The sequence below is a fragment of the Apium graveolens genome, chromosome 4 (assembly GCF_009905375.1).
Source record: "Apium graveolens cultivar Ventura chromosome 4, ASM990537v1, whole genome shotgun sequence".
Taxonomy (NCBI): Eukaryota; Viridiplantae; Streptophyta; class Magnoliopsida; order Apiales; family Apiaceae; genus Apium; species Apium graveolens.
Genome location: NC_133650.1, coordinates 270,873,838 through 270,883,657, shown reverse-complemented (window position 1 = coordinate 270,883,657; position 9,820 = coordinate 270,873,838). Strand labels below are relative to the sequence as shown.

Sequence of the window (9,820 nt, the reverse complement as noted above, 5' to 3'; positions counted from 1 at the left end):
CGGATGTTAGGATATATCGATTTTAGTCATACGAAAAAATTATTAAAAAATTTGAAATTCATTTTGCATGCCAGGATTAGAAAAATCTGGTAAAAGTACCCCTCCCGACAACGAGACTCATTCCTGATTTACAGGATTAATTTTTTAAAATGATTTTTCGAAGATCCAACCGTACGGATGTTAGGATATATCGATTTTAGTCATAAGAAAAAATTATTAAAAAATTTGAAATTTATTTTGCATGCCAGGATTAGAAAAATCTGGTAAAAGTACCCCTCCTAACAACGAGACTCGTTCCCGATTTACAAGATTAATTTTTTAAAATGATTTTTCGATGATCCAACCGTACGGATGTTAGGATATATCGATTTTAGTCATAAGAAAAAATTATTAAAAAATTTGAAATTCATTTTGCATGTCAGGATTAGAAAAATCTGGTAAAAGTACCCCTCCCGACAACGAGACTCGTTCCCGATTTACAGGATTAATTTTTTAAAATGATTTTTCGATGATCCAACCGTACGGATGTTAGGATATATCGATTTTAGTCATACAAAAAAATTATTAAAAAATTTGAAATTCATTTTGCATGTCAGGATTAGAAAAATCTGGTAAAAGTACCCCTCCCGACAACGAGACTCATTCCCGATTTACAGGATTAATTTTTTAAAATGGTTTTTCGACGATCCAACCGTACGGATGTTAAGATATATCGATTTTAGTCATACGAAAAAATTATTAAAAAATTTGAAATTCATTTTGCATACCTGGATTAGAAAAATCTGGTAAAAGTACCTCTCCCGACAACGAGACTCGTTCCCGATTTACAGGATTAATTTTTTAAAATGATTTTTCGACGATCCAACCGTACGGATGTTAGGATATATCGATTTTAGTCATAAGAAAAAATTATTAAAAAATTTGAAATTCATTTTGCATGTCAAGATTAGAAAAATCTGGTAAATGTATCCCTCCCGACAACGAGACTCGTTCCCGATTTACAGGATTAATTTTTTAAAATGATTTTTCGACGATCCAACCGTACGGATGTTAAGAAATACTCATTTTAGTCACATGAAAAAAGTATTAAAAAAATTGAAATTCATCTCGAATGTCAGGATTAGAAAAATCTGGTAAAAGTACCCCTCCCGACAACGAGACTCGTTCCCGATTTACAGAATTAATTTTTTAAGATGATTTTTCGACGATCCAACCATACAGATGTTGGGATATATCGATTTTAGTCATACGAAAAAATTATTAAAAAATTTGAAATTCATTTTGCATGCCAGGATTAGAAAAATCTGGTAAAAGTACCCCTCCCGACAACGAGACTCATTCCCGATTTACAGGATTAATTTTTTAAAATGATTTTTCGACGATCCAACTGTACGGATGTTAAGATATATCGATTTTAGTCATAAGAAAAAATTATTAAATTCATCTTGAATGACGAAAATAGAAAATTGTGGTAAAATCACTACTTCCAAACACAAGATTCGTTCCCGACTACCAATATAATTTTTTTGTATAATTTTTTCAACGATCCAACCGTGTGAATGTTAAGATATATTGATTGAAGTCATATACACAAATTATCAAATATAAATATATGAATATATATATGTGTAAAATAGTTTTTAATATTTAATTTACTTAAATTTTAATAAAAATTCTATTGAAATATAAGCTGTATAAGGGCAAAACATGTGAAAATTGAAGCGGCAAATGGACCGCTCTTTCCCATTTTTCCCCAAATGACACCCCGCCTTAACAAATAGTGCAGTCTAATTGCTTCACAGATCTGAATGTCTCTCTCTCATCTCTCTCTTCCTTTCTCTCTCCCCCGCTCTTCTCCCTGTCTACTCTCCTGGTTATGCAAAATTTATACATACATAAATGTTTATTTTGATTTTAGCCTTTTTTGATTGATTTGTATGTTCATTTTCCCCTAATCTTCCCAATTCTAGGGCTCAAACTCAAAATTTTCTCCATTAAAATCAATGGCATCTTCACTCTCAAGAACTCTATTTTGTTCTCTTTTCTCAATATCTCGTACAAAACTATCTCATATTACTACTACAAATCTCTCCTCTCTCTCGTATTGCACTGACTCGTCGAGAAACATGTCCGATTTAGAAATGGAAAATGTACCTGACTCGCCACTTGACTCAGTAGTTGACTCAGTAACTGACAGTTCCCAAGGTGGAAGGCTCTCAGAGACTGGCTTCTGTTGAGTACTCGATCGAAAAGGGCCTCGATTACGACATTTATAAGATCTAAATTCTTCTATTTAGGGGGCAATTGATCTTCTATTGGCCGTATACAAGAGGAAATTTAAGTTTTTAGGGGGGTTATTTGACCTATGGATATAAGGTATGCATACTGTCTTGAGCTGAATTCATTGTTTTCTTAACATTGTCTTGAACTGAATTCATTCTTTTCATTAACTGAAATGGCTTCTTATCTTTTTGTTGATAAAAATTATGTGAGACTTATTTTTAATTACCTAGCAGGACTTCTCACCTTAGACCTGTCAGTAGATTACTAGAGAGTAGGATGAATTTTAACTTGGTTAATAAAACTGATAATTACATTTCAGTATAAGCTTGTATTAGAAGAATCTCATTCCCATTGAACGGGTTTAAATCTCATGATTCGATTGCTAGCTAAATGAAAGGTTTGTATGACTAGTTCTTGGCCCTTAGACAAATTGGATATGCTCTTGTGCCGATGATTGTCAGATGAGTGATGCTGGGTGTTGACCAACTTGTAATCCTCCACATGCTCGATATTCCACCAGCTGCCGAGGCATTGAATGGAGTGAAAATATAGTTGGTGGATGCTGTGTTTTCTCTTTTGAAGAGTTAGTTCTTACACTCTTTGGTTGTAAGTTGTAACTTATAAATGAAAAAGAAATAATTAGAACATCGGTATAACTTTTTATTTAATACCTTTCTGTATTATAACTTGTAACAGGTGTTGTTGCAATAACTGATGTTGTCGAGGCATGCACTGGAGTTAACTGTGCAGTAATGGTTGGTGGATTCCCTATAGGGTCTTTGCAGAGTAAATCAAAATCTTTTGTCGGGCACCCGCTCAAATCAACATGTGAGTTTCCATTCAAATCGAATTGAGTACTCTCTTCAATTCATTATATATGAGCTTGCTTAATTATGTCTGTTTATATAAGTAAATGTTTTGACATTCACTGGCTTGAATTTTGTAATTTTTCATGTACATATTAAATTTTAAAAATTGATTATGTGTACTGGTGTTAATTTGGAAGCTCATGTTCAATTTTTGAAATAGGCTATATATTGGTGTGGTGTGGTCATAGTCTTATTTCAATGTTGTCTCATGGTGGTCTAGGGAGGGGACTACAGTTGTGGACCATTGTCCTTATTTGTAATATTCATATATTCATTTAAAATTTTACATCAACTTTTTGTGTGCCTTGTAGTGATGATTTTGTTTAGTGAGATATGAATATAGTGAATTCTAAATTATTATACTTTTGCAAGTGTTGAAATTCAGAACTCATGATTCGTTGAGTTATACGATAAGATCCATGTATGATAACAATATATTTATTGTTCCTATATTGGAAAAGATGCTGAAACTAAGGTGTTCTGCTTAGTAATCTTTTAGTTTGATTCATACATCATTAAACATGCTGAAACTAAGGTGTTCTGCTTACTAATCGTTTAGTTTGCATATTTGCGAGATTTAATACTTGATATCACTTTTTAACGTGTTGCCTTGATATCATCACTATCTTTTTTAGCCAAAATTAAGGGCTGTTATTTCGAATAATATTATTCTGCTGGATATACAATCGTTTGAAATGCCCATTCTGTAAAACTTTTGTCTTAGAATGCTAACCCAAACTTATACCTAATGAAAATGACTACTTTTTGCAATACTATTTTCAATTACTTATAATTGATAACTTTGTGATTTGTCATGTGCCTACATTTTTGCATCTTTAGATCAATGATGACTATTATTATGTTGATTATTAGCTAATATTGTGTGACGCCAAAAACATGTATTTTATGTTGTCAGCAAGTGAGGTGGAGGAATGGTTTTAGAACCATGCATCTTTTCATCAGGAGCAGGATTTTGTTCTCTAGTTAGAGAAAATGAGGCCATGTGCCTAAGCACTATACATTGTTTTGTTTGAAACTCATAGCCACGTAAGCGACAATATATATCGTGTCATGTACTTGACAGTTTTATAACCTTTTAGTTAAAAAGTTTTTCATACAATATATTTATCATCTATGTTCAGCTTCTATGGGTCATGTTATGATTTCTATTCTACAAGAAGCTATAGGTAGCTGCCCTTATTCTGTATTTGAAATCACCCTGGGTTTCCTTCTCAAAGATACTGCTTATGACGTTGTTGCGTACTAATACATGTTCTTTTTGTTCCTTAATCATTTTTACGTGTTTTCAATGATTGTTTGGTTAGAGCCAGTTGTGCTGACATTTGAATTTTTGTCACAGTGAATAATCAGTGTTATGCCGAGAAACAAGCTATCGACAAAGTGAGTTTTGACCTTCTGGACTTCCAAGTGAATCAAGTTTGGGAAGTTAGTGCACACCAGAAACACCAGCAGTTGCATAAGAAAATTTAAAGTCGTTACAAATGGTAAAACTTGAAATGGACTTAACATCATCTATGCTACAAGTTTGTGATACCATGAAAGGCAAGGAGGAAAGGAGAGGCCCAATTGGGAATAAGGGGCAGGTTGATGGATTGTTATTTTTTGAAATTTTTGTAGCATGTTCATTCTATAGTGTAGCTTATTTTTATTTGGATATGGAAAATTATTCTTTTGGCTACATGTAGAACTTTTGTTTGGATATGCAAAGCCAATGAGGGCATTCATCAAAATACTTGTTATATTTTTTATGAGACAATACTTTCAATATCCAAGTTTCATAAAAAGCATTGTATTTTTTAGAACTAAAACAATATTTCTAATAACAAAAATCAGTGTCTAAAAAAAATTAAAAACATTGTATGCAAGGTACTCGAACCACACGTTGGGAAAGGATAACCGTTGTATGTAGTAGTTCAAGCCATACATTTAGAAAAAAAAAACTGTTGTCTGTAGACCATGGTTACAAGAGTTTTCTTAGCTCATTTTTGTTGTGTGTTAGGGTACACAACAACGTTTATATGACACAAAATGTTGTATTTCTTATTTTAATGTCATACTATTAGTGATAATATACACTAGTGTTTCCTGACTTTGGGAAAACACTTGAGTAATGTTACTTGTTGCAACGAAAACTATGCAAAAATGTTATCTTTTCTGGATATAATACAACGGGCTTAATGACATGGTCGTTGTCTATGTAGACTCACACAACAGTTTTTTCCCCTTGTCTGATCCATGTAAGAGACGGCGGCTCAATAGTCAACGGTTTTTCAGGGTATCAGATAACGGGCAAAAACCGTTGCGTGAGCCGGTTTTCCTTGTAGTGATATCTCCTCCACAACTTCACAGTAGATTGTGGGTGATTCCGGCATAGCATAACTAAGTTTCCAACTCTTCACAAAATCCATGATCTTGTGAAAGTCTCCAGACTGAGGAATCTCCTTATTCACAAGTGCTGCAAAGTTGTTCTTTTCATAGATATATCCAGATTGAGACATGATTTTGACTACTAATGCCATTGTTAGAAAATGAGAAATTTGCAGAGAGAATATTTGCTTTGAAGAAGAAAGAAAGTTAGAGCAATTGATTTGAGAATGATAAAAGAGTACAATAAAAATGAATTCTGCTTTTATACTATCTCAGAAATAAACTGTCAAAAATAATAAAGTGAAATAAAGTAACCAATCAAAATAGCCCAAAATAGTCGTTTAAAAATAAACTGTAAAAATTTTGTCACTTATCCGTCGTGTTATACTTACAAACTATAAGTATACTCGATGGATAACGTTCAGAGTTTTAACGGCTAAGATTGAGACAATTCGACGGATGAGGATAAATCAATTATCCGTCGGGTTATAAAATAATCGAAAAAAGTAATTGATTTTTATTAACAAGTAATATTCTGATGGATGATCAAACTCGATGGATAATGAACATCCGTCAGGATGTAAATTTTGACTTAGCCAAAATTTCATCCAAATCAGAGAAATCAATGAAGTTTCTGGCTGCATTAAAACTTGTAAAAATATCTTAAATAATTAAAGAAGAATTAAGCATACCTAACTCACTTAGCAACCTTGAAAAGGTGGATTCATCAAGTGACTTGGTAAAGATATATGTAAGCTACTTTTCACTTAGAACAAAATGAAGTTCCACAGTACCATTCATCACATGTTCCCTAATGAAGTGGTACTTGATGTCTATGTGCTTTTTTCTTGAATGTTGTACTGCATTTTCAGTGATGGCAATTGCACTTGTTTTATCACAGAAAATGGGAATTCTATCCACTTGTAGACCATAGTCCAACAATTGGTTTTTCATCCACAAAATCTGTGCACAGCAACTACCAGCAGCAATATATTCAGCTTCAGCTGTAGAAGTAGAAACTGAATTTTGCTTTTTACTGAACCAGGGCACAAGCTTGTTCCCTAGAAATTGACAGGTTCCTTTTGTACTTTTTCTGTCTATTTTAAAACCTGCATAATCTGCATCTGAATAACCAGTTAGATCAAAACCAGAATCTTTAGCGTACCAAATGCCAAGTTTTAGTGTTCCCTTGAGATATCTAAAAATTCTCTTAATAGCTACTAAGTGAGATTCTCTAGCATCAGCCTGAAATCTAGCACAAAGACAAGTAGCAAACATTATATCTGGCCTACTAGCTGCTAAGTACAGAAGTGAGCCAACCATGCCCCTATTAATTGAAATATCCACAGACTTTTCAGTAGTGTTTAATTCAAGCTTAGTTGTAGTGGGCATGGGAGTTTTTGCAGATGTGCAATCCATTAGATCAAACTTCTTTAAAAGATCATGAATATATTTAGTTTGACTAATGAATATTCCATCACTAACTTGCTTAACTTGTAAACCAAGAAAGTAAGTTAGTTCTCCCATCATGCTCATTTCATACTTACTTTGCATCAATTTGGCAAACTTTTTGTAAAGTTTTTTATCTGTAGAGCCAAATATAATATCATCTACATAGATTTGAACAAGTATACTAGAGCCATTAACATTTTTAAGGAATAAAGTTTTATCAACAGTACCTCTTGTGAAGTGATTTTCCAAAAGAAACTTTGATAAAGTGTCATACCAGGCTCACTAACCTAGAGGAATTATCTCTAATCCATCTAGTACGCATAAACAGGATATGAACCAAGTAGCAAATAAGTGCAAGAATTTAAAATACGCAAAAGAAAGGGTGATATTGAGATCAATGGTCATATTTCCAAATGTTAGTTTCATTAAACCGTTCCTACAATTAATCAAGGCATTGGATGTGGCTAGAAAAGGTCTTCCTAGAATGATATGTATTTGATTTTTAGGATTTTTGACCGGTTCAGTTTCTAGGACCACAAAATAAATGGGAAAAACAAAATCACCAACCTTAATCAACACGTCTTCAATTATTCCCTTAGGAATTTTGATAGAACGGTCGGCTAATTGAAGTGTGACATTGGTCTTTTGAAGTTCACCTAGACCGAGTTCTTGGTACACAAAATATGGAAGAAGATTCACACTAGCACCTAAGTCAAGTAAAGCTTTGTCAACAAAAGTGTTGCCTATGACACAAGAAATAGTAGGACAACCGGGGTCCTTATATTTCACGGGAATTTCATTCGAGAGAATCGAACTAACTTGAGATGTCAAAAAAGCTTTCTTAGGAACATGAGTGGTTCGTTTATGAGTACACAACTCTTTTAGAAACTTAGCATACGAAGGAATTTGTTGACTGGCATCTAAAAGTGGAATGTTGACCTTAACTTGCTTGAAAACTTCTAAGATCTTGTCTACTTGAGCCGATTGTTTGTTCGAAATAAGTCGTTGAGGATACGGAGCTTTCGACTCGTTAGACAAATCGGGGCTAGGTTTCAAAGGTGGTGCAATCGAGTGAGGTGTTTCGCTAGACTCGAAATTCTCTGGTTGCTTCGAGTAATCTAGAATGGGACTCAAAGGTGAGGGATTAGGTGTCGAACTCGAATTTTCTTCTTCGTTAGCATCAACACCAACTCAATTTCTCACTTGATTTCCAGAGCATAGAGAGATGACGGCGTTCACATCATGAGGTCTTTGATTAAGCGGAAATTTAGGATTCACCTCGGGTTGACTTGGAAACTTATTCTTCTCGCGCTCACAAATCGTGTTAGTTAATTGACTCATTTGAACCTCTAACTTAGATATGGCTTGGGCATTGGAATTCAATAATTTTCTATCTTGGGTCATGGTTTGCATGAAGGCTTGTTGAGATTGAGTCAAATTAGTTTGAGATTTTAGCAAAGCCTCAATACTCTTTTCTAAGGAATTAAGTCTCTTATCCGAATCACTAAACCTGGGAGGATTCAAGGGTGCTTGAATTGGGTTTGGATAAGGATTTTGACTAGAAGTGGGGTAAGAGTTTGGATTAGGCTTTTGAAAAGTGGGTTGAGGAGATTGGTAGTTTTGGCCTTGGGTCCATGAAAAAAATTCGGGTGGTTCTTCCACCCGGTATTGTATGTGGGTGCAAAAGGGTCATTCCTAGGTCTAGGTTGACACATAGCATTCACTTGCTCAAACTCTTGAAAGTTTTGAGGTCCATGACTATGAGAGTTATAGTTCGCACACATAGACGCTTGGGAAGGGGCATTAGTGGTTTCTAAAGCTTCTAATCTTCTAGTGAGAGTAGCTAACTTCGCTTCGATTTCTATAGAATTACCAACTAAATGCAAGCCTTTGTTAGCTAATGAACCGAGTGTTTCATTGTGCTTACTAGGCTCCCTATTCGGCTCCCTAGTAGACTCCCACAACATGGTCTTTTCTGCTAGTTCCCCGAAAAATTCCCAACCCTGATCCTCGTCTTTTTCCATGAATTTGCCTTGACACATAGACTCTAACAACGCGGTTGTAGAACTATCTAAGGCCTCGTAAACAATCTTATAAAGTCTCCACTTTTCTATTCCGTGGTGGGGACATTGGGACAAAATATTTTTAAATCTATCAAAATATTTTCAAAAAGACTCATTTTCCTTTTGATGAAATTGATTAATCTCATTTGTAAGTCTCGTAGTCTTATGGTTTGGAAAATATTTTTTTAAAAAAATGACTATGAATCCCTCCCAAGTTGAAATAGAATTAACCGGTAGGCTATATAACCATTTTTTAGTATTTTCTTTAAGAGCGAAATTGATTAATCCTAGCCTAATGGAATCCTCGGTCAATTGCTGGAGTTTTTGTAAGGCACAAACCTCCTCGAATTCATGAATAAAAAGATACGGATCCTCACCTTCACTCCCGGTAAATTTAGGTAACATGCTAATATGATGACCTTTAATTTCAAAATTATTACCATTAACCGGTGGAAGAGTAATACAAGAAGGTTGGGCTGAATGGGTGGGGTAACAACGATCCTTAAGAGAAACTACCATGTTTACTACGGGTTCAACAATTTCTACGGGTTCGGATTCCGATGAGGAAGTACGCACAATTGGTCTCACTAATCTAGAGGAATTATCTATAATCCACGTAGTACGCATAAACAGGATATGAACCAAGTAGCATATAAGTGCAAGAATTTAAAACACGCAAAAGAAAGAGTGAAAAATTGAAAGAAAAAATCTAAATCTATGGTTCCCTAAAAAACTCTAGACTTGCTCCTAACAATAAGATATTAC

At 34.3% G+C, this 9,820-nt stretch overlaps 1 non-coding gene across 1 annotated transcript; it reads left to right on the top strand.

Moving 5' to 3' along the window:
• The first annotated feature begins 9,104 nt into the window (after nt 1-9,104).
• Nucleotides 9,105-9,211, top strand: LOC141722514 (small nucleolar RNA R71). The gene has a single exon (XR_012575532.1). It is a non-coding gene; the product is annotated as a small nucleolar RNA R71 (small nucleolar RNA).
• The last annotated feature ends 609 nt before the right edge of the window (nt 9,212-9,820 follow it).